This window comes from Lactuca saligna, chromosome 2, assembly GCF_052625555.1.
Source record: "Lactuca saligna cultivar CGN05327 chromosome 2, ASM5262555v1, whole genome shotgun sequence".
Classification (NCBI taxonomy): Eukaryota; Viridiplantae; Streptophyta; class Magnoliopsida; order Asterales; family Asteraceae; genus Lactuca; species Lactuca saligna.
Window position 1 is genome coordinate 56,038,409 of NC_136418.1, and position 25,073 is coordinate 56,063,481.

A 25,073-nucleotide genomic window follows, 5' to 3' on the forward strand; every position below is an offset into this window, starting at 1 on the left:
TAACAAATTGTACTTTGAGAACCCAATTACAAGATTGTACTTTTATTTATTTAATTTGGACATTGTACTTTGAAATTTTATTAAAATATAGCAGTGAATGTATTGATTTTTAAATACAATGCTTTTATAGGAAAAAATAAAAGTATAATGCTATAATAAGCAATGAAATGCAAACATTTTGCTATTTTCTGCATTTAATCCTAAGCAAAATCACGTGCATCTTGAAAATATGTTTTCTTGTGATGTTACGAGTAGTTTTTTCCAATGTAGAGTCATTTCATTACAATTAAAACAATAGATGATGGAGGCATACCTATGTACCTGAGATAATCTATTTTAAACCAACTTTAGAAAGGGTATTTCAGGTATAATCCCAATGGCCATTAGGCAAACATTTATGTGTTCCACTTTATATGCTATTTTCATATCAAAGCAACGCCACTAAAGAAAATGAAATTCATATCAAAGCAACGCCACTAAAGAAATTTACTTTGTTTCATTTTCTTGAGTGTTAAATTTGATATTTTATTTGTTGAAGTAACATGTTGGTCCATTATTTTTTTTTACCATACGAGGCATCCTAACACATCTCCCCTTTTGTACTTCATCAAGAGAGCTTCCAATAATATCATTGTTCCTTTATTTTTATCAAAATAATCAAGTATGAAAAACTATCAATGAAAGTTCATTGCTATTTGTTGCATTTAACATGCATTGTGTTTGTTTGAGACTTTGAATATGGTTTATCAGGGTAATCTTATGATTTTTCCAGGAAATACCAAAAATACCATTCATTCATGGACGTGCTTAGCACGAATCTCAAAATTTTCTAGTATATATATATATATATATATATATATATATATATATATATATATATATATATATATATATATATATATATATATATATATATATAAATAAACATTAAGTGGTCTTCAAATCGAATCATTTTTCTCTCGTATTGATTGAAAAACATTTACCTAACATCTTAACAAAAAGTAGTTTACGATTCAATTCATCTCATTAAGTTGTCGACAGTTATGATTGAATGTTTTGTGTGATAATGATCGTACATGTCCCATCAAATAATGTCAATTCATAATCCACTAACACATTTACAACTTCAGTCTCTTAACTATTGTTACTTTGACATTTTGAAGACATATCTCCACATCATTTAAGAACATATTTAATGGTTAATCTGACTTATTATTTACCATATAATTTTTTTCAGTAACTTTCATTTAATAAAAAAGTTTTAGTAAATACATTTTCTTTAACATCTTAAAAAGTTTTTTCCCCATTTTAACTAATTTATCATTTATTTATATTAAAAATTTATTAAACCATTTGTATAGTTTATAATTTATCATTCGTTTTCTTTCCGAAACTATAAAAAAATTATTAAACTATAAAAACGATAAAATATTATGTAACCACGATGTTTTATAATATTTGATATTTTTTAATTGTCACAGTTTTGACAACTATTTTTAAATTATATAACTTTTTTTATAAAATATATTTATTTTTGTTTTTTTATTAAATAAATTGGTTAATAAATAAAAAAGAACATCTAAATATCATTGAGATATAAAATATAATGTTATTTAATATAGGGATCAAATGTGACAAACACATGAAAAGTATTAAACAGTTAATATATGATAATTGTTTGGAGCGACTTTAGGAGAAAAATTATTTTCTAATGGTAAAAATATTTTCAAAAACTTTTTAAAATAGTAAAAAACTTAAAAAAAACTACCATAGAAATACTCAAACTCGCCCATCTTGTCTGCACAGAATGTCGACATGCTTTTTGTAATAAAAAACTTAAAAATAATTTTGTTTGGAAAGGATGAATAATAATATAATATATAAAAAGAGCCACATGTAGCAAGGAGCTAGATGAGGCAAACAACAAGGTTTACCAAAAGAATTTTACAAAATAAGGAAATGGGAACAACACAAATCACTCCACGTACATTAATTTTACTTTGATTTCCCCTATCCTTGCACCAAGTGTACAACAACGAGTTTACACCACAATAGTATGAGATTGTACTATCTTGGGCAATTTCCCAAAATTAACACAAGAATAATGTAGCAATAACTTATGGTCTCATATGGCGTATATAGAAGGTGAAAAATGATAAAATCAGATATAATAAAACCTTTTATTCATATTTATTGTTTATTATACATTACATATATGATCAATAATTTGATTTTAATGGACAAACTTCATTTCGTTTCTAAACAATTAACCATTATCCTAATATTTTCATAAATAAATCATGCAACTAGTTGTTGTTGTTTTTTTTATTTATTTATTTATTTAAATAAGCCAATAACAGGGTAAAACATATATCCATTACTTTCTCGTAATTGTTCCCTTTCTCTAAACTCTCACTTATATTTTTCACGTTTGGTGTGTGAGAGATACAAAGACTCCTAGGCACTCTCATTTCTAAGTAGCTTAGGTAGTGTTTGTTTGGAGATAACTAGATTAAACAAAACTGAATTGATGTTTGATACCATTAGAATACGATCGAACAAAATGTTACAATTATCAAATTACCTTGAAGTTTGCATTACTTTTTTGTTATCATAAAATAATTGTAAATAAATAAACATCACATATAAAATATTACTAATTATAATGTATATTTGTATATGAAAAAGTTAAAACATAATTTAGATGTATATTTTTATTACATATCTAAATAAATATACTAAAGCGAACAAAAACAAAGACTTCAAGACATCCCCATGTGTTTCCATCATTTCTTTCCACTCATCATATCCATGTCCACCTCCATTATTAACCCACACGCAGGAGATCCGAATCTGCTATATAAGTTTTCTTTGTCAATTTAATCGATGTCTTTAACCACGTTACCCTTCGATACCTCCTTTCAAGCATCACCACCTATCTCCGACGTTTGTTGCTACACTGTAGAGGCTATTTCCGGCGACTAAATCGCGACTCTTTCTACTCATCAGAATAAAGAAATGAGGAAAAAATCCAATTCCCATTCCACCATTAGTCCTCCTTCAACCTTAAACCTTTCTTTATTCTTCGCTTCTATGATCGTATCTCATCTTCCTTAATCTTCTCGGTTTTCCATCAGGTAAGTATCGGGTTCGCTACTCTTTATTCTCTTGATCTAAACTTATGTTCTACATATCCTATTGAATGATGATGTTTGTTTTGAATTTATCAATCTATCGTTACACTCGCACACAAGTAATTTTGATTGTATTTTGATCGAATCTAGGAAAATAAGTTCATCTTCCTCGTTTTTGGTTTGATTGTTGGTTGTTTGTTATTTGTAAGTTTCACTCGTAAACTTTGGCACCTACTGAAACTGTTCACAGATCTTATTATATAGTGCATTTCAATGCAACGTTAGAATGTATTTTTTGAGTTTTAAGAACACAACCCTTTTTTATATGAAAACTTGTTCGATTTAGCCTCTTAGGATGAATCACCAAATATTGCTAGCTCTTGATAGTTTTATGCATAATCTGATGGGTGTTTGATCAATGTGGGTTAGCTGTAGTGGAAATGAGTTGAAAAACAGTTTATTATTTTGCCAAAAGTTGTAATATTTTTTTCAACCATTATAGTCTTTTAGACAAATGATGCCATAATCATGGTTTTTCACTTTTTCTACAGGTCGACTTATGCATTTGAGAAAGGTCATAAGTTCGATCCGACTTCAAAACTGCCCTTCTTTAGCAGCTTGAAAGGGTAAGCATTCTCACTCTTTAATGGTGTTTTTCCCTCACTTTTATGTTTTTAGCATTTCAATCAATGAAGAATCCTATTTCATTTTGATCAAGAACATGATGCTGATAAGGCTGTTGACAGGTGAGTCTTTTAAGATGCATCATTTACATTATGTTTATTCTCAGTTTCTGTACTTATTCCCATTTTACTTACCTCTAAAGAACCCTACAATTTACAATATAGTAAATCTGTTATATTTAAATGATCAAAACCATTTTAAAGGCATGACCCATGGTTGTGGCCTTGAGACCTATTATGTAGAAATAAAAAGGAAGATGGTGATTAATAGAATACAAAAGCATAGAAAAAGGATTTCGTATTGCATGTTAAAAGTTAAAACTAAGGGAAAATAACTTAAAAGCCCAACGAAGTTTCCAAACCATTCAAAAAACTCCAATAATGTTTTGTCTGTTCAAAAAAACTCAACGAACTTAACCTTTTGTCTAAAAAGTCCATCAAAGTTTCAAACCGTCTAGAAAATTCCAATATTGTTTTGTTTAAGTTCGTTGGGTTTTTTTTTTTTGAACAGCCAAAACATGATTGGAGTTTTTTAAACGTTTTAGAAACTTCGTTGGTCTAACAAGTCATTTTTCCGATACGGTAATAAACCACGTCATCTGTTTCTATTATTTGACTTTCGAGAAAGTGTAACTTAGTTGTGCTTTTTAGATAAAATGTTATGTTTGTTGGGTTTTTTTGAACACACAAAATATGATTCGGGTTTTTTAAACGGTTTGAAAACTTCGTTGGGTTTGTAAGTCATTTTCCCTTAAAACTAATAAAGGATAAATTCACTTTCTAACACAGAAAGTCTATTTTTTTTTTGTGGTGGGGGGGGGGGGGGGGGGGGGGGGGATTAAAGATAAAACAATTATATGGTGTCTAAGAAGCAAAATAACAGGGGGGGGGGGGGGGTTCTATAATTTGGTACAAACATGGGCTTTCTTGAAGCTACATGCAACATACTTGCAGATTGACTTGCCTAAAATGCCATGCGGTGACCAAACTTCCACATAAATTAAATGTAATCTCTAATCCTTGCAAAATAAAACATATTAGCATCACCTTGCATAAATTGGTTTTTTTGATAATTAGGATGAGGAGGGCATCCACGTCTTTTCCAGAGACAGGTACCACCTCTTTCCGCAAGACATGAAATTGTAGTTGTCTTATTAACAATCACTGACATGGAGATATGGTTGCAAAAAGTCTAGAGATTGACATGCATACAATTTTCCTTCACTGATGGGGAATCCTTGATGAAAAATGTGTGTAGTGAAGTTCATTAACAATTCTAGAAAATGAATTTAAATACAATAATAATGATTGGTTTTCAGGCGCGTAGGCTTCACAAGCATATCAAGAAAAATGAATGGAAAAAAGTAGGATTGTAAACAAATCGAACGAGTAGTGGGTTTGTGTTTGTTTATGTTTGTTTAGTTGATAAACGATCATAAATGAACATAAACAACCACAAAAATGAATGAACTTATAAGAACACAATTGAATATTAAAGAACATAAACGAATAAACAAACAAACTTAAACGAACATAAACAAACAAACTAAAACCAGCACAAATAAACTTAAACGAACTAACACATACAAACACGTGTAGTATAATATATGTATAATAAAATAAATGAACAAATAGAAACAAACGAATGAACATAAATGAACATAAAAGAACAAACGTTCACGTACATAAACAAACGAACGAGAGCATTGTTCGTGTCGTTCGTTTAGCTAAATGAATGAGATATCTTGTTCATGTTCGTTCGTTTATTAAAAAAACAAATATAAACGAACTTCCCGCCGAACCGTTCACGAATTGTGAAATTAAATGTTCCGTTTGTTTACAGCCATAGAAAAACAGATTCAATGTTCCAAATTGTAATGGTGAAGATTCATAGGGAAAAGCCAAAACTATAGACTCTTACAAGAATTTGAATTGCTATTTTAAATTGTTGGATAATAGTAGCGGTGACAACATAGCTTTCTTGACTTTCAAAATCTTATTTGACATAATAAGATCTTACAAAATCTCATATTGTGGATGCTATTAGACGATGAAGGGACCAAAACATGAAAAAATTCGATATAGGGATTAAAGTTACAACCTGGTTTCTATAGGGAGAAAAATAAAGAAAGTCAAAATTAGAGAGCAAAATTGTAAGTCATATATGTGTCTCGCACCTACTCAGTAACCATTCACTAAGTCTAAATTAAAAGAGAGTTAGTAAACCCTCACAAATTACTTATTAGATTAAAAAATGCCAACCTTTCTTTAAACCTTAAGCATTATTTCTTTCTTCTTTTATTCGAATGACATATTTGTTTGGGTAATAATTACTTTTGCAGACAATTGTCTAGACATTGTTTGGCTGACAATTGCAGAGAATTATGATTTTAAGAACATCCCCGGTTTCGCCTTTACAAAAGGCATTTCACGTTCTCTTGTATTACTAACTAGAGTTGAGGGTCTTTTATAGGATAAAGGTGATTGTGGTTTCAATGGGTACGATAATTGGTGGTGTCACATGTGATTACATCAGTGGTGAAATGGGGTGCCATGACAAATCCTATAAACAACCCGCTACGAATATTGTTCTCAAATATCAATATAATCACCAAGGGGCTAGCAATAATATTATGTCGACCTCTCTATGGGCTTCAACTATCCAATGCTTATGGAGACGACAATAGGTTCCAGCCCACATAGTTGTCCAAAGACGGGTTGCATTGATGATTCAGTGTTGTCCGTTAAAGCTTACTTTGAGTTGGGAGAAGGATGTAAAAACTTTTGCACACTAATTTTAAACTCTTCATGCCAATTAAAAAATGTGTTCGAATCGGCATGTTCGAGAAATTACTACACCAAGATTGACGAGCATTTTATGTGTCGTATACTATCCAACTATACAATAACAATTTGCCATGGCTTTATCCACTATTCAATTTAGCGAAATCAACTAAAGTAATTTCCCCCCTTTTCTATTTAACATTTAACATTGGGGTTTTCTTATTGTGAAAGTAGCAAATATGTAGGAATTTAGTACATTGAAAGACGTGTAATCTAGAAAGATATGGGTAGTGAATCCAAAACACCCATTATTTCGACTTTTGGTGACCATGCCCTCTCCCTGCACGTCTATATAGGAGAGTTAATCATGACTGCAACGAGGAGATTATTCATGTACCTTACCAATATAAGAATTGAAAGAGGCGGCAACATGTCAAAAGTTAGTGAAACTTTCGGAGATTATGATTACTTGCGGGTTGTAAACAAAACTGACCAAAGGATTATGTGGCGAGTTTTAATCATCAACCAAACATTTTGACACTACATATAAAACTTGATTATGATCTCACAATGGGGCATTTGTGAAACTTACTTGTTGGTGCCTTTGTTTTGATTTGGGAACTGAACTTACAAAGCCTAATTAGTCGAAAACTCATGATTCGGTTATTTCTGAATGTGTTACAATTAAATAAATATCCTAGTTAACCGTTATAATATTAGTTACATATACAACGAGGAGAGATCCTTCAGTTTCCCTAGCATTAACGTTGTTCAACCGATGTTGGTTTTGACCATGGGTGACTAACTTTAAGATGACAACAACTCTTTAGGTTTGACACATGAATTTTGTTACAATCATAATTCTGGGTGCGTGGAATATTCTTGAATGCCTCTATATAAGAGCCAATATGATAAATTTTTTCTGATGGTGTTGTAATTTCTCTAGTGGCTTGATTAGAAGCCCATACGATTCTAGTCCTGACCTTACTAAAACATATTTATTCAAGTTTCGACTGCAAATCTGGGTTCTGGCAAGTCCTACTTGATGAAGAATCGCAGCTACTCACTGCTTTTACATGTCCTGATGGGCTCTTTCAATGGAAGGTACTACCCTTTGGGATTAAACAAGCTCCTAGTATTTTTCAAAGACACATGCAGAAAAGGTTTCTGTACTGTATACGTTGATGACATCATGTTCTTCAGCAAAAATGAACAAGAACACTATGCTCATGTTACCCGGGTTCTCAGAACCATTTTAAAATACTGAATAATACTTTCACAAAAGAAAGCTCATCTTTTCAAAACAAAAATCATTTTTTTGGGTTTAGAAATAAATGAAGGCACTCATTGTCCTCAAAAACATATTCTTGAACATTTACATGATTTTCCAAATGTTTTAGAAGATAAAAAACAATTGCAAAGATTTCTTGGTGTCTTAACTTATACTGAAACATATATTGAAAAACTTGCAGCCTTGAGAAAGCCCTTACAGGCAAAATTAAAAAAAAATGTTATTTGGAATTGGTCAAACACTGATACATATTACATCAAAAAGATAAAGAAAATTTTAATCAATTTTCCAAAGCTTTATCTTCCGAACATTGAAGATAGTTTAATTATTGAAACTGATGCTTCTGATGAATTTTGGGGAGGAATTTTAAAAGCCAAAAATTCCAAAAACGAAGAACGAATTTGCAGGTACACCTCTAGCAGTTTCAAAGCAGCCGAGAAAAACTATCATAGCAATGAAAAAGAATTACTCGCTGTAAAAAGAGTTATTACAAAATTCTCTGTACATTTAACATCGGTAAAGTTCCTGGTCCGTACAGATAATAAAAATTTTACTTATTTTCTCCGAACTAAGATTGCGGGAGACAACAAATTAGGCCGACTAATACGTTGGCAAGAGTGGTTCTCTCGATATACTTTTACTATAGAATATCTTGCAGGAGATAAAAATCTGATGGTAGACTGTCTCACCCGTGACTTCAGGTATGTCTTACATCATCCATGATCTTACTTTCTTCTCTCGATCCCTATAAAAAGGATATGATCCCCATGACATATTCCTTACAAACTTCACTCACAAAAATAGAGGGGAGGATAAAAGAGTTTAAAAATTTACAAAATGGAAGACCTCAAATACTTGAGGATGAAGAAACAAATGCTCCTCATAGAGCTATCAGCAATCGAACAAAAAATCAACTTGTATGAACAAGTAACAACAGTCACCGATGTACCGGAAAGCGAAAGCTTTGAAACAAAGGCTATTCCAGTGCAAACGACACCTTGTAAAGAAACAACAAATCCGTTGAAAGCTGATGCTTTGCTAAAAAGCATAACAAAGGAGACAACTACTCCTCTTCCACATGGAAAAACTAGCTTGTTGGTTAATTCCAACCCTTGTACTGAAGGAATCAGTAAAATGACAATTTTGTCACCTATTAACAAATCTGTGCAAGAGCTCAAACCAGATTAAAAAAAGGCTCATAACAAAGAAGCTGAAAGATTGTATGTAATCTACAAAGGGACACACGCCGGAATACATATAGACTGGGGAATTACAGAGACCTTCTGCAAAGTCGATAAAGTAACATGCAAGAAGTTCAGAAATGAAACAAGTGCACAACTTAGTTTTGCCACCTTCAATTACGAAGCCAACCAAACTAAAAAACCTCTTCTAAAGCCGAAAGTCCACAAGATCAAAGAAGAGCATAGAGATCAAAGATTTGACATCCCAAATGACGTCGAATATGAAGTCAACAACCCTGCAATCTCCTTTGAAGATTTCAGAACAATATGGAGTAAAGCTAGAGCGGCATGCCCAGAAGATCTTATCCACGAAAGATTTTTCACAATAGATAAGAAACCCAAAAGTTTGTACAACTTCCTAGAAGGAGCAGATCCAAGATTAATCCAACAATCCTTTTTAGTAGGATTAATAGAAAATATCTATCCAAGCTGTAATTTGCAAGAACTAAAATTCTTCCCAACCAGTATGATAGAAACCATTAAGAATTTCCAAAAGAAAGTTCTTGAAGCAAAAGATGATCCAATTTACATCAGAGTCATCTCCTCTCTTCCAGAATGGATTCAAGAAGCAACACTTGCCCCTTATCACTATCTAGAAATTGGTTTAGCAAAAGCTAAAAAAAGACATCGAACAATCTCGACCCACAGAAAACAAAGATCTCCCGTTCGAAGAAATCCTTCATTAAAATCGTATCAACGGCCTTAGAAGAATTTCTGAAAAGATCATTGAGATAATCTCAGGATCAAAGAAAAAAGTTAATTATGCAAATTCACACTGTATAATCACCTGCTGGAGCTATGTTAACACCAGTAACGAGGACCTTGAATGAGAATCCAAATTCGGAGAACAGTTCATGAACAACAACTTTGATGTATCTACCACTACAAGACAAATCTTTTGTAGGCATGCGGAGCAGTTGTTTGAAGACCATCATTGCAACTACTGCAAAAGCAGTGATTCCACGACAAAGGAGGGTCCATCCTCTGAAGATGACAAATCTTCATCATCTTAAAGAAAGATGCTTCACGTGGCCCCAACCACTCAAGAAAATAATGCCTCCTACATTATTAAAAAAGATGTTCTACATCAAAACGATGATAAAATCTTCGATCTAAAAGCAGCTAGCTTTTCCAACTGTCCACAATAATGTAATCATAAGTGGATAGAAACGTCATGCCTGGCGTAATAAGCAATTATCAGACCCTCTCAATGTGTTTATAAATTAAGAGTTATGTTTTCATTAGGGGACATCACAACTACGAGTGTAAGAATAACACTCTCTATCCTGTAAATTTTCAAATTAATGTCTTGTGAGTAAAATCTCCCTAAGAAGGGAGAAGGTGTAAAATATTGTAAGAGTACTCCCTATCTGGGAAATCTTTTATCAATAAATCGATGTTTTGTTATACTTGTGTTCATACAAAATAGAGTCATGAAAGCTGTAAGTGACAGAGTGTCAGGTCGACGATGGTCAACAGTATCGCAAGCATGAAACCAATAGGGAAAGCAACCTTTGGTGTGTGTGGTTGCTTTCCCTGTTGGTTTCATGCTTGCGGTACTGTTGACCATTGTCGACCTGACACTCTGTAACTTACAGGTTTCATGACTCTATTTTTGTATGAACACTGAAGTATAACAAAACATCGATTTATTGATAAAAGAGTTCCCAAAAAGGGAGTACTCTTACAATATTTTACATCTTCTCCCTTCTAGAGAGTGTTTTTTTTGCACTCGTACTTGTGATGTCCCCTAATGAAAACATAACCCTTAATTTATAAACACATTGAGAGGGTCTGATAATTGCTTATTACGTCAGGCATTATGTTTCTATCCACTTACGATTACATTATTGTGGACAGTTGGAAAAGCTAGCTGCTTTTAGATCGAAGATTTCGTTTTGATGTCAGAGCATCTTTTTTAATAATGTAGGAGGCATTATTTTCTTGAGTGGTTGGGGCCGCGTGAAGCATCTTTCTTTAAGATGATGAAGATTTGTCATCTTCACAGGATGGACCCTCCTTTTTCGTGGAATCACTGCTTTTGCAGTAGTTGCAATGATGGTCTTCAAACAACTGCTCCGCATGCCTACAAAAGATTTGTCTTGTAGTGGTAGATGCATTAAAAGTTGTTGTTCATGAACTGTTCTCCGAATTTGGATGCTCATTCAAGGTCTTCGTTACTGGTGTTGCCATAGCTCCAGCTGGTGATTATACAGTGTGAATTTGTATAATTAACTTTTTTCTTTGATCCTAAGATTATCTCAATGATCTTTTCAGAAATTCTTCTAAGGCCGTTGATACGATTTTGATGAAGGATTTCTTCGAACGGGAGATCTTTGTTTTCCGTGGGTCAAGATTGTTCGATGTGTTTTTTAGCTTTTGCTAAGCCAATTTCTAGATAGTGATAAGGGCAAGTGTTGCTTCTTGAATCTATTCTGGAAGAGAGGAGATGACTCTGATGTAAATTGGATCATCTTTTGCTTCGAGAACTTTCTTTCGAAAATTCTTAATGGTTTATATCATACTGGTTGGGAAGAATTTTAGTTCTTGCAAATTGCAGCTTGGATAGATATTGTCTATTAATCCTGCCGAAAAGGCTTGTTGGATTAATCTTGGATCTGCTCCTTCTAGGAAGTTGTACAAACTTTTGGTTTTCTTATCTGTGGTGAAAAATATTTCGTGGATAAGATCTTCTAGGCATGCCGCTCTAGCTTTACTCCATATTGTTCTGAAATCTTCAAAGGAGATTGCAGGGTTGTTGACTTCATATTCGACGTCATTTGGGATGTCAAATCTTTGATCTATGTGCTCTTCTTTGATCTTATGGACTTTCGGCTTTAGAAGAGGTTTTTTAGTTTGATTGGCTTCGTCATTTAAGGTGGCAAAACTAAGTCGTGCACTTGTTTCATTTCTGAACTTCTTGCATGTTACTTTATCGACTTTGCAGAAGGTCTCTGTAATTCCCTAGTCTATATGTATTCCGACGTGTGGTGCTTTGTAGATTACATAGAATCTTTCAGCTTCTTTGTTATGAGCCTTTTTGTAATCTGGTTTGAGCTCTTGCACAGATTTGTTAGTAGGTGACAAAATAGTCAATTTACTGATTCCTTCAGTACAAGGGTTGGAATTAACCAACAAGCTAGTTTTTCCATGTGAAAGAGGAGTAGCTGTCTCCTTTATTATGCTTTTTAGCAAAGCATCATCTTTCAACGGATTTGTTGTTTCTTTACCAGGTGCTGTTTGCACTGGAATATCCATTGTTTCTAAGCTTTCGCTTTCTGGTACATCGATGACCGTTGTTACTTGTTCATACAAGTTGATTTTTGGTTCGATTGCTGATAGCTCTATGAGGAGCATTTGTTTCTTCATCCTCAAGGATTTGAGGTCTTCCATTTTGTAAAATTTTAAACTCTTTTATCCTCCCCCTCTTTTTTTTGTGAGTGAAGTTTGTAAGGAATATGTTGTGGGGATCATATCCTTTTTATAGGGCTCGAGAGAAGAAAGTAAGATCATGGATGATGTAAGACATACCTGAAGTCATGGGTGAGCAGTCTACCAACACATTTTTATCTCCTGCAAGATATTCTACAGTAAAAGTATATCGAGAGAACCACTCTTGCCAACGTATTAGTCGGCCTAATTTGTTGACTCCTGCAATCTTAGTTCGGAGAAAATAAGTAAATTTTTTATTATTTGTACAGACTAGGAATTTTACCGGTGTTAAATATACAGAGAATTTTGTAATAACTCTTTTTACAGCGAGTAATTCTTTTTCATTGCTATGATAGTTTTTCTCGGCTGCTTTGAAACTGCTAGAGGTGTACCTGCAAGTTTGTTCTTCGTTTTTGGAATTTTTGGCTTTTAAAACTCCTCCCCAAAATTCATCAGAAGTATCAGTTTCAATAATTAAACTATCTTCAATGTTCGGAAGATAAAACTTTGGAAAATTGATTAAAATTTTCTTTATCTTTTTGATGTAATATGTATCAGTGTTTGACCAATTCCAAATAACATTTTTTTTTAAATTTTGCCTGTAAGGGCTTTCTCAAGGCTGCAAGTTTTTCAATATATGTTTCAGTATAAGTTAAGACACCAAGAAATCTTTGCAATTGTTTTTTATCTTCTAAAACATTTGGAAAATCATGTAAATGTTCAAGAATATGTTTTTGAGGACAATGAGTGCCTTCATTTATTTCTAAACCCAAAAAAATGATTTTTGTTTTGAAAAGATGAGCTTTCTTTTGTGAAAGTATTATTCAGTATTTTAAAATGGTTCTGAGAACCCGGGTAACATGAGCATAGTGTTCTTGTTCATTTTTGCTGAAGACCATGATGTCATCAACGTATACAGTACATAAACTTTCAAGACCTCGAAGGGTGTACTGCATGTGTCTTTGAAAAATACTAGGAGCTTGTTTAAGCCCAAAGGGTAGTACCTTCCATTGAAAGAGCCCATCAGGACATGTAAAATCAGTGAGTAGTTGCTATTCTTCATCAAGTAGGACTCTCCAGAACCCAGATTTGCAGTCGAAACTTGAATAAATATTTTTTCCCCATAGTAGAGTTAAGATTTCATGGATATTAGGGAGATTATGGGAATCTCCAATGGTTGCATCATTGATTGACTAGTAGTTGACAACCATGTGTTTCTTTCCTCTTCTTTTCTCTGCGTCTTTGTTAACAAGAAAAGCAGGGGACATATGAGGAGATTTTGATTCTTTGATTAATCTCATATCAAGTAATTCTTTGATTCGTTTGGAGAGTTCTTCTCTATCTTGAATAGAATAAACCATAGGTTTTTCTCTGACAATTGTTTTAGGATTAATGAGCTTGATTGAAGCCTTCATCCATCCTTTGGTTTTTTCTGGATCAATAGGATTTTCAGAACAAACTTTTCAATAAGATCTTCTATCTGTTTGAAAATGGTGGTTTGAACAGAAACAATCCTTTCTCCAATAATTCCTTCTTAGGTTATATTGGTACCCATAATTTGTTTTTCTTTAGAACCCTTTTTCTGGGTTTCAAGAAAACCTTGTTTTCCTTTACAAAAAGCTTCAGTAACCTTTTTTACAATTACCATATCGTTGTCAATATGAAAGACAATTCTATCTATCCATTGTATGAATGGTCCATAGACTTGACAGAAGTTGTTGACAATTACAACATCAATTCCTGAGTCTTGTTGATAAATAATGGGAACGTTGAAATGTTCACCTGCAAGTTCGAGATTAACGTTTCTGCAAACTTTATTAATTTTTATGGTGTCACTATTTGCAATAGTAGCGATAATTTCTTTGGGAGCATTTTCCCATAGTTCGTCTAGAATGATGAACTTGCTTGCAAGACATAAGGATGCACCTGTGTCTACCCTAAATTTCTTATATCCTTTGAAGTTAAGGTAGAGTTTGGATTAGTGAGATTCATGAGAGAATCATTATTTTTCTGGAGGTTTGCAAAAAAATGGTTAACCTCTCCCTTCTTAAAAGGTGGAGTATGTTTAAGGCTATTTTGAGTCATCAATAGTTGATTCATCTTCTTCTGAGGATGACGAGGAATTAGTATCAACATGTAAAATGAAAACATGTTGTATACCATCGTATTCTTCTTCAAGAGCTTCATAGCCTCTATTATTAGCAGTTTGTAATACCTTGACCTTGTCAGGGTACTTTTTCCTATTTGGACATTCATTAGCGTAATGTCCTTCATTGCAGATCCAACATTTGCATTTTTTTCTTTCCTTGTGGGCAGGAAGTATTCTTTTTAGGTGTTTCTTTCGAAGATTTTTTGAAGTATTTTCCTGGAGAAAATCTTCTCTTTTTCTTCTTCGAAAAAGATTTGTATTTCTTTTTATCTTTATACTTCTTCTTAGTATAGGTTTTCCTTCTGATATCAAAATCTTTGAAATCAGACAGAATGTTTCAACAATCTTTGCTTATAGTTTTAAGTTTTTGTTGTTTATATCTGTCTTGACATATTCTGTCAATTTCTTCTTTTGCAATTTTTGTTGCATAAGAAAAACTGGTTTGCTAAATTTCCCCAATGGTTTCTTTTTTCCATCTTTCAGTACAGATTTATCCAATGATTGGTATTTTCATAAGATAAGCAGATATCCATTGTGAATATTCACTTCTCTGTGGAATATCATAAAGATATGATTCATATCTACATGTGTATTTGTCAAGGAGACAAATATCATGTAACTGGAGTTTTGTCATTAAGACTCTTGCTATGTCGACTTTCTTATTTATAGTGAAGTCTTTATTGGATACATAATCTAGTCCTAATAAGGTAGTGTAAATGACATTTATAAGACTATCAAAAAGGTCTAATCCATGTAATTCCTCACTCCAATTATTATTTCTAAGGAATTTTTGCACAATTCCATCAGTCTTATGTTCTAAAAGTAGGAGAACATTTTTTTCATTTCCAAATTCGTTTGGGTTTGTTTGTAAGATTAGTGAAATCTCAGTAACCCATTTTTCTATAACTCTTTCTCTAAGTTTTAAGTCTTGGATACAATCAATATTGAGTACATTGATCATATTAGGTCCTTTACCTCTATTTGGAATACCATTGTGGATAGGCATTTTGAACTCATACTTCTTTTTCTTCTTTCTCTCGCCTCTGTTTGTAGCCATATATGAAGATTTTGCTTCCATTTCTTCGTTGCTATCTGAGTATTCGAACTTGACAGCGTTTATGTTAGGATTATCTTCCTGTTGTAATACAGTATCAGGTTCATTTACTTTGGCTATTTTAAAGTATTGATAAAAAAAAAGTTGTGGCTCTTTTTGATATAGTTCTTCGCATTCTTCAGTTCCAAGGATAAAAGTTGAATGAGTTTTTGGTCAGGTTTATCATAGTCTTCATACTGAAGATTAAAGAAACATTTCTCGATTTTCTCGGAGACTTTTTCTTTCATTTGTTCTCCTTCCTAAAGATCTCAATCTTCTGGGAGTCTTTTGAGCTACCTAAGTCTGGATTTCCAATACTAGGATTGGGAGGTGAGTATTTCTTAAGACCTGAATATTTTCTAGGTTTGGTTTTTTTCTCTATGATGGAAATATTCTTGATGTGTTCAAGAATGTCTTTATTACAAGGGCAAGAATCAATCTTTTCAGATAACTCTTCAGTAATGTCTGCAATAATTTTTGCGAATGCAACTTCTAACTGGGTAGTGGTTACATATTTATTGTCTGCTAAGTCAAAGTTTATAATCAGCCCAACTATTTTTTCTTCAAGGAGGTTGATCGATCTATTGAGCTCGGCTAGAGAGGTCATCCTATCAGTTGTTTTAACTGGTATTGTATATTAGTGATCTTAAGGTTGGTTTCCTTAAGAGTGCCTTCAATATTTTCCCTTTTGGCAACTTCTTCCACAAACTGATTATTTTTTAAAGAGTTTTCTAGGAGGATAGAATGTTTATCAATAGATTGGGTTAATTTAATAGTTAACCTATTTCGTTTTTCGATTGTTTTGGATAATTTTTCAAAATCTTTTTTGGCAAAATCATTTTTAAGCGAAGCTAAATCACTTTTAAATTGATTAAAAGGTTTTTTATTTTTTGAAATATCTGTAGAAATATCTTTTGAAACACCAAGGTAATGGCTTATTTTTGAAGTCTTTAAAAGACATCTTACAATGATCTGGTTGAGATTATTGCAATGATTTACAATTGTTTGAATACCAACTTTTCCAGAAGTAGAGAAAACGTATTCTTTATTTTCAGTATTGTCGTCAAGAGTTTTAATTTTGACTGTTTTGCCTTTTTTTATAAACATGAGGAAAATCTATTTTATTACTCATTTATGATCTCAGTGATTTTTTTGATATTCTGACGTAGACTATCAATTTTTAAAGACATGTTTCTTATTAAGTTACTATCTTTTCTTTCTGAGCTTTCTCCTATGTGGAGTGAATCCATAGAAATTCCAGGTCTAAGAGTTTCTCCTAGAGCTCTTTATTTCTAGCTATGTTTAAACCTAAGAGTTTTCTTGAGGATTTATGTCACATAATTGCTTATCTTTAACATGGCCTATTTCTGAGAAGATGTCGTCAAGTTCGATGTACTCGTCTTTCTTGTAGTCTATGTTATGGTGACTATTGGTCAGGGCATATCCTATGAGATAGGTTATAGTAAATGGTTTATCACCTGGACTCATAAGGTCACTTCTCTCAAAGTGATGTATAAAAGATAAGGTTTTATCTATATTTGCATATTTCAAATCCAGAGCAAACTTTGGATAGACTGCAAAACATAAACTTTTGATAAGCAAGGTTTCCTTTAGCAGTACCTAAGATGTAGTCCTGTCGGTCAGTGATTCTGTTATCAATTAAGGCCATTTTTATGTGAGAATTTATTCCTGCTTGGAATTGGGATTTTATCAAAAATTTTACAGCTTCGATATGGACCATTCTTATTTTTGATCTAATCTCAAATGAAATACTTTTCAAGTTATTGTTTATTTGCTCCTTAGTCAAAAGGGGTAGAAAAACAGCTCCTATTGTGTCTTTTATGTCTAAAGACATTTCTTTAGTACTAACAAAGTAGAAAATTTTATTTTTCCTCTTGAGAGGGTTTAAAATACTAAGTTTAGAAGGAACATTTTTGAAAATATTTTCTTTCTTTATTTTTATATCTATTTTCTTAACTCGAGAGAGAAGGTATTGTTTTATTAAAAGGTTTGCATGAAAGTGATCTTCATCTTCAACATAAGTTAAGATTTGTTTTTCTTCTGAATTATTTTCTTCAGAATTGTTGAAAATTTCTTTATTCATTTTAAGAATTGTTAACAAGTTAAAATCCTTTTTCTAAGTTCTGAAACTGAGTTTAAAGCTCTATCAAGGTGTGAAGGAGATACTTACGTATAGTAACCATTGTTGGTATATATTCGTGAGTGTGTTTATTTTGTGCTTGTAGAATTCTGAAATTTATATGCATTAAATTTTTCATATTATTGAAGATTATTTCTTTATGATGAGAAATTTCAACCTCGATATTATGAATTCCTTCAAAAACTTCACTGTAAAGTGTTTTATTATAATGTAATGCCATTTTTAACAAGGCTCTGATACCAGTTAACAAGGGAGAGGTTAACCATTTTTTTTGCAAACCTCCAGAAAAATAATGATTCTCTCATGAATCTCACTAATCCAAACTCTATTTATGTTTATGCTTTCCTTAACTTCAAAAGATATAATAAATTTAGTGTAGACACAGGTGCATCCTTATGTCGTGCAAGCAAGTTCATCATTCCAGCTCACTATGGGAAAATGCTCCCAAAGAAATTATCGCTACTATTGCAAATGGTGACACCATAAAAATTAATAAAGTTTGCAGAAACATTAATCTCGAACTTGCAGGTGAACATTTCAACGTTCCCATTATTTATCAACAAGACTCGGGAATTTATGTTGTAATTGGCAACAACTTCTGTCAAGTCTATGGACCATTCATGCAATGGATAGATAGAATTGCCTTTCATCTTAACAACTATATGGTAAATGTAAAAAAGGTTACTGAAGCTTTTAGTAAAGGAAAACCATGTTTTCTTGAAACCCAGAAAAAGGGTTCTAAAGAAAAACAAATTTCGGGTACCAATATAACCCGAGAAGGAATTATTGGAGAAATGATTGTTTCTGTCCAAACCACCATTTTAAAACAGATAGAAGATCTTCTAGAAAAAGTTTGTTCTGAAAAATTCAATAGCCAAAAATTCAAAATAAATACTTATAGATGAGACAAAAATCTGAAAAATTACAGAACTTATTCAAGTACAAAATTTTGATGCCACATAAATTTTCATACAGTTTGGTCACTGTTTGGTATTTTATTCATATTTTTCTTTTAATTAGGGCATAAATTTACAAAACTAGATCTTAGGGCTCAAGAGCACAAACCAATATTTTTCTCTGCTTGGGAAACATTGTAAGAACCTGTGAAAATTAAATTGCGAATTTTTGCAACTATTTTCTATTTATTTAAAAAATTTCCTATTATTTAGACCTAAACTGCAAATAAATAACAAATGGGCTTCAAAATTTCCTATAAATTTTCAAGACACTCATAACCTCTGTTAGAACTAGAAATAATTTGTTACAATTTTTGGAGTTCATTTTCATGCCTTTATAGATTTTTGAACACAAGGCACCATGAATTCGATAATACCGATAATGAATCGTACACACTTTGGGCATTTTTACGACACCACTAGTTGGATAGGTAGTTATTCGATAATAGATTAGTGAATTGTATCTTATCAGAAACTATTTGTTCCATAGGGAACTAGTAGAAATCAATCTCTACAACACCGAACTGCAAAGCTCGAACCGCAAACTCTCCCCAGTGAGTATTCACAGCCCCCTTTTTACTGTTTTCATGTTTTGGGGTGGAAAACATGCTACTATTTTATGAGCTATCCGTACTATATTAATGAATTTGGAATGATCTTGTTTTATGAACTTAATGAACTTGGAATGATCTTGTTTTATGAACTTAATGAACTCGAAATGATCTTGTCTTATGAACTTAATGAACTTGGAACGGTATGGTTTTATGAACTTAATGAATTTGGAACGATATTGTTATATGAACTTGATGAACTTGGAATGATACTATTTTATGAACTTTCTGTTTGGAACTTGTGCTATGAACTTTATATGATGAACTCTTGATATGAACTTTGTGATATGAATTTGTTATGAACTTTGTATGTTAAGTCCCCGAGAACCGAACTACAACCTATTAACTTGTATTTCGAGCCGATGGTCCTAGGATAGCGCTATTTGGGGTAGACAACCCCCACTCACCGAGAACCGTGAGTGCATATTTCCATGAACTGACATCATGGCAACCATGGACATGATGGAATGGGGGCAAGAACAGTCGTTAGGATTGGTTGTGAACGGTTGCTTTGGCATTAAACACTCATTTAAGGTTTGAAATTTTGTGAACAAATCTATATTTTCTTACTGAAATGATGTACATATATAAACCTGTGAACTCACAAACTATTTTATAGTTGACCCTCGTTTTTCCATGCTTTTCAGGGAACGGTCAGTGATCTAAATTAGACATCAACAAGAATTTGCACCTGATGTTTCTTTTGTTATGTATATTAACTTTGTACTAGGGAACTAAAATGTAATTTTTCTTCGAACATGATGTAAACTTAAAATTCTTAATAATTATGGTCGGTAATCCTATGTACCTTTACTTATGAGACCTTAGCCTGTCACCTTTCGTGTTTCCGCGTTAACGGGGTGTGATAGGTTTGGTCTCAGAGCCAAAGGTTATAGAGAATATCGGTTTTCCCTTCCCTTGGAAAAGCCTAAACTATAACCAACGAGTTAATAATCATATCATCTACTATAACTAAATCGGGCAGTGTACTACTGGACCCTAATTACACATAGACTGATCACCTATGTATAGTTAAGGAAGAGCAAGTACAAACCGGAAGTGGTTACAGTGAGTGGTATGAATAACCTAAGATCTTCTTAGACACTTAACAAAAATAGAAACCCTTAGTATACGTATCCATCAAGTTACATTAGGCTACTGAGATGCTTCTAAATAGAAGGATTCCTTACGTGAAGTTTAGTTAGGTTGAACTCTATGTCTCGTGCTCACGGATCGGGCGACGCATGAGGATACATTACCGGATGCCCATTAGTAACCCATCCAGTATTGAGCCGTAAAAGGAACCCTCTATGGGATCGGAGTCCTGAGAGGAGGTTAGTAGTCAGTAACCTACGTAGGAGACCTGTGCACTAGTCAGCTATTTCATCTACTTCTTAGGTCGGCATCTTCATCATCCTGTACCGCATACCTGACCGATGAGCTAGGTAAAATCATAAGTCTCCCTAGGATGCTATAAGGACGTAGCTCCAGTTGTCTTGTAGTGCGCTGCTAGCATAAGAATAAGTATCTCCTAAATTTAGAAACCCCTCGAGATACGTGGAATATAACGTAATGCATAACATGAAAATGCCTTGTGAGCTTCCGGAGCTAAATATGATATATATATATATACATATATATATATATATATATATATATATATATATATATATATATATATATATATATATATATATATGGGAAAAGTGAATATACCCATAAGGGTATATAAGCTTAGGTACCCAAACTCACTATCCTATGTCATTTTGTATCATATATATATACATTGTAATTGTCCAATGTTCTTATATTTAAACTTCTAACTTGATGTACTTCCAAAAGTTTTATAATTTCACATTTATCTTCCTCTCATATAATTTTCATTTTAAACTATAATATATATAACCTAATAGGTGTTCGGCAAAAAATGTGATATAAGAGGAAGATAATAGTGAAATTTTGAAAATCTTGGAAGTAAATCAAGTTAGGATTCATGTTTAAGAACATTATAATGAATATATCAAACAAAATGACATGTTATGATGGGTTTGGGTACGTAAACTTATATACCCTTAAGGGTATATTCACTTTTCCCTATATATATATATATATATATATATATATATATATTTAAAATGACATACAAGAACATCTCTTATTTCCACGAGCTTTTACCTCAACCCCTAAGGTGTTGGATTAGTGTCTAAGTCCATAACTATTTTGGTATGTACTTGACCCGATGGTGCATGGTCCTTTTGGGTTGCCTTCACCAAAGCAACTTGATAGGATGAATTATGGAGAGTAAGGATTAAATATGATTTATTAATATATTATGGGAATAATATATTAAAGGAGAAATCATATTGTTTAATTAATATTAGTTAATAATTAATTGGTAATTAGTTTTGTGACTAAAAGAGATTAATTAAACTTAAGGGACTGGAATTGTAATTATAGGATAATTGCAATTTGGGCCATGGATTGCCTAGTATTAAAGGATGGACGAATTCTAATGGGAAACCTATAAGGAAATCATCCATGGGCTTGATAAAAGGAGTCTATGGGTTGCTTAGGGCTTAAGCATCCAAATTAGGGTTTCCTTGTTAGATAACCCTAATAGCCTAACTATATAAAGACCCCTTAAGGCTCAAAAACATGGCTAATGTTCTTGTAAGGGTTTACACACGTTTTTGGCAGCCTCCAACCTCTCTCCTCTTCATCCTCTTGCTTATGGTGTTTGTGAACCATTAGAGGAGTGACACTTGTGACTCTAAGCCTTCCAAAGTCAATTCAAGGAGGAATTAGGATTGTTATTGCTACATAACAATCAAGGTATGATCTTAAACCTAATTACATATTAATATGATTACTTGTATGCTAGAATTAGGGTTTATAGTCTTGGATTCAAAGCATGTACAATAGAGAAACCTAGATCCAAGCATTAGGGTTTGTATGAGCACATAGGATGTCTTATGACCAAAACCCATCAGTGGTATCAGAGCCTAGCTTGGTTTCAATTGTATTGATGCATTGTATAACTGAAAAAATTCGATTTTTTGGATTGTGGAGGCTGGACTCGCCAAGTCCATGGCTGAACTCGCCGAGTCCATGCCTGACTCGACGAGTCAACTCGTCAGATAATGCTTATCTCGGGATTTCTTGCTGTTTTTGCATATGGATAGTTACCTTATCATGTTAGATCAATATAAATCCGATTTTATGATATATATGACTATATTCTTGATCTAATTAAAGATAATTAATCAATTAATAAGATAATTGTTTCCTTATAAGATAATTGATTAATTATTTTGAGTAAATTGATAAATTGTTTTGCAAGAAATCATTAAACAAATCAAATATGGATAATTATGTAACTAAATGTTAGTTTAGATTATTTGTTGTTTGATCCCTGTTGTTATGAAAAGTTTCATATTTTCTCCTTTAGGTTTTATAGTTTAAATTTGAACCCAAAAGGTTTTGAAGTTTTGAAATTTAAATAGTTAAAACCCTAATGTTTTGAAATGTTTCAAAACTTGCCATCAAGTTTTGGAATTTAAAACTTGATTAAAAGTTTAATTAAGAATGTTAAATTCTAAAACCCTAGTAATGTTTTGAAAAGTTCAAATCACACCCTTATGGTTTTATTAATTAATTAAGGAGTATAATTAAAAGAGATTTAATAAATCCATAAAGGTTTAGGTTAACCATTTAATTGAATTAAAAGTGTAATTGTTAAAGTTAACCATATAGTATTTTAAAAGTATAAAATACACCCTATACTATATATAAGATTAAAAGTCTAACATTATATATATGTATGAGTAAAAGTCAGTCTTACCGTTAGTAGGCCTCATTCACGAAGCTGGTCTATAAGGGGTGTTTAAGGAAATTGCCTATAAAATGACGATTGAATGGGTATCCACTCTTACCCACCGCACTCTTGACTGGTGGAGGGTCGTTAGCCGAACGGGTAGGATAGGACGAAACCTTCCATTATAAGTATAATGAAATACAAAGTAACTAAATGTTTTTCAAATTCCCAATCTTAGTTACTTAGGCAAAAGTGAATTGATGCAATTCCATGAAATTACACTTTGTGCCCTTGCGAAGACGTTAGTGGAGCGTGTGTGGTTTACCGGCACACTAAATGGTTCTGAGCAAAGGTAGCAAAGGGTGACTCAATGTTTGTTATAGTTCGGTGGAGCGTGTGTGGTTTACCGGCACATCGAATAGGTGATTGTAACATGTGAGGGCACCATGTAGTTTGCATGGTTATTCACACCCGCTTTGTGATCCTCGGCATCCCAGTCACAAACTAGAGGGGCATATCGAGATTTAAACATGCCATTGAAATGTTCAATGAATCTCAAAGGATCTAGGAGTTTTCATAGATTTAAAACTTAAATTTCTTTTTCGTTTTTCATGGTGGAAATTAGTGAATCGTCATTCACTTACCTTCAAATGTTCTGCAATTTGGGTTACGGCATCCCTCTCCCGAGTTGTAGGATATTGTGTTGGGTTCTAGCCTTGGAATTTCATTTGGGTGATTTACCAAGGACTCAATCAATCAACTAACTTGAATTCGTTTTTCTCCCGATGTCAAAGTTCGACAACTATGGTTTTCTCAAATCCCGTGGAACAAGTATTCCACATGAAGATGATATTCCACGATTCAATCGAGGAACAAGAAATCATGCTTCACTTCCTCCTCCTCCTCCTCCAATTATTCTCCCTAACCCACAAGATTGTAAAATTGAAAGGTTCAATATCACTCAAGCCCTTTTGGCAAGTAAACATAAAGAGGGCAAGTCGGTGTGTGCACACGTCTTAGGGATGAAGTCACACATTGATAGATTAAGAATGATGGGATCCGTTGTCGGTGAAGCGATGGCTGTTGATTGGGTTCTTCGGTCACTTCCTAACTCATATAGTGAGTTCGTAAGAGAGTACTATATGATGAACCGCGACGTGACCCTTATAGATCTCACCTATATGCTTATTGCTGCTGAATCAGCAATGGTTTGGCGCAATAGAAAAGCAAAGTTGATATGTGAATCTGCCTTCAAGACCTCTATCGATATAGACAATGGCAATGAAAGACATGCAATGATCGAAAAGTTTGATCATAAGAGAAAGGCGATGTCTGAGGTAGTTCCATGTGTTGTTCCAAAGGAGTCAGTTTGCTTTTATTGCCAAGAGAAGGGGCATTGGAGACGAAGTTGCCCTATTTACCTAAGAGATCTAAGAGATGGGAGAGTCAAAAGTATGACTACGCTTTAGGTAAGAATCCACTATCTAACTCCATTAAGTTCCTATTCATTGATTCTTAATACATGATGTGATAAGATTGCATTTGAATGTTTTGAAGGATCGGTGAAAAGAAAGGAAGCTTGATAAGAGAGCAAGATGAATCTAATCACAAGAGATGGATCTCGATCTCATGGACTTGAAGATTGGATTTTGAGCTTAGATAGTTATGATAGAGTTGTTAGAAATTTTCTTTTTACATAGTTTTCAATAGATTTTGCATTGCAA

The 25,073-nt window shown here is 33.0% G+C and overlaps 2 long non-coding RNA genes across 2 annotated transcripts; both read left to right on the plus strand.

Annotated features, from left to right (window-relative positions):
- Positions 1-2,772: 2,772 nt before the first annotated feature.
- LOC145030985 (uncharacterized) lies at positions 2,773-20,451 on the plus strand. Its single transcript, XR_013676808.1, has 4 exons — positions 2,773-3,137; positions 3,686-3,880; positions 19,415-20,069; positions 20,183-20,451. It is a non-coding gene; the product is annotated as an uncharacterized LOC145030985 (long non-coding RNA).
- On the plus strand, positions 4,735-6,736 carry LOC145030986 (uncharacterized). The gene is made up of 2 exons (XR_013676809.1): positions 4,735-4,823; positions 4,895-6,736. It is a non-coding gene; the product is annotated as an uncharacterized LOC145030986 (long non-coding RNA).
- Positions 20,452-25,073: the final 4,622 nt, after the last annotated feature.